Genomic DNA, 1,397 nt, shown 5'->3' on the forward strand with positions numbered 1-1,397 from the left:
TGCTCGCCCCGGGCCGGCGACGGCCCCGCGCAGACCCCTCTCCCGGGAGTTCTCTCTCGTCCTCGAGGCGAGCATCCTTAGGCTCCACACCCTCCCCTGGGGCAGTGAAAGGGGAGACCCACGCCCCGAGCCTCTGGGTGCCATGCGGCACCAATGCACCAAACTTCGCCACGTCCAGCAGTGTGTTCTTTGTAAAACGGTCCTGTCGATCTGCGGCGCCCGTGGCAGGCGTCCTGTGGGGAGAGTAGGTGCTTCTATTAGGAGGGCAGGGGGCTGCGTGTCGGGTGAAACGGGATAAAGCCCTCTCCACCGCCGCCAGGCTGCTCTGAAAGGGGAAAAGTTTTTAGAAAGTTGTGCCCGCGAGCCCATTGATTTGCTGGAGGGAAAAGGAGTCAGGAGCTGGGGAGGGAAGGCGCCAGGAAAACAGCCCAAGGGGCTAAAAGCGAGGGAAAGAAAGGATGTCGGTTCCGAGGGGGATTGGCAGCTGTCACCCATTCGCATTTCCAGCTTGGGATGTGCGATCGGGGGTTTTTGATCGGGATTTAGGTTTGTAAGCGGAGCAGGGTCTGAGGGGGAGATGGGTCTTTGTGTCAGTTCTCCCTCCCCTTTCCCTCTTGGCGTTCTGAATAGACCAGAAGAAACGTCAGATGTTTTTAAAATTCTTTATTTGAATTGAAAACCCACCTCCTCTGTCTCCCAGGGCGATTTTTATCTCCCTTTCAGCCCTCCAAGTCTAATCAGTGACCTTAGGTGACTTTCTGGGGTAAAACTTTGGAAAAAATATTTTTAGTCTGCTCATTATTTCTGTCTAAGTGTGGGCTAAATCACCCTTCTTCAAGGAAATTTGCTCGGGCTGCCCTCCCTCAGCCTTTTCTATGTGCGTATTAGAGGCTTCTATTGTTTTTCCTTCTGACTGCTTTGATTCTCACCATTTTGTCTTACATTTTTTCCCCAAGACCAATTTTATCCCTTCCCCCCTCTCCAGTCTCCTTACATTGTTGAACGTTTAAAATAATAGCACTCGTATTGATGGGGGAAGGGAGCAGGAAGCCCAAAACTCATTTCTTCTCCCTCCCCCTTCTGGCAAGTCTAGAGAAATAATATAACATAATATATAGATGTGATTCCTGGGGGTGGGGGTGGGGAATGATTGTGGGTGGTGCGGAAAATTCTGGTAGTTTCTTTGCAAAAGGTCTGAAGATACAAACCCACCCCCTGCGTGCAATACGCATGTGCAGCAGACCTATTATGGTGGTTCGTTGTGGGGGAGGGAAGGGAATTTGAGAAAAAAATAAATATATGTGTGAGAGATTGATGGTGAGATTAGGAGAGGGGCGGGCGGGAGGCGCGGCTTGCAGCGAGGCTCCTCCCGCTTTCGGGGCCGCCAGGCTCCGCCC

The sequence above is a fragment of the Myotis davidii genome, unplaced genomic scaffold, assembly GCF_000327345.1.
Source record: "Myotis davidii unplaced genomic scaffold, ASM32734v1 scaffold37, whole genome shotgun sequence".
Classification (NCBI taxonomy): domain Eukaryota; kingdom Metazoa; phylum Chordata; class Mammalia; order Chiroptera; family Vespertilionidae; genus Myotis; species Myotis davidii.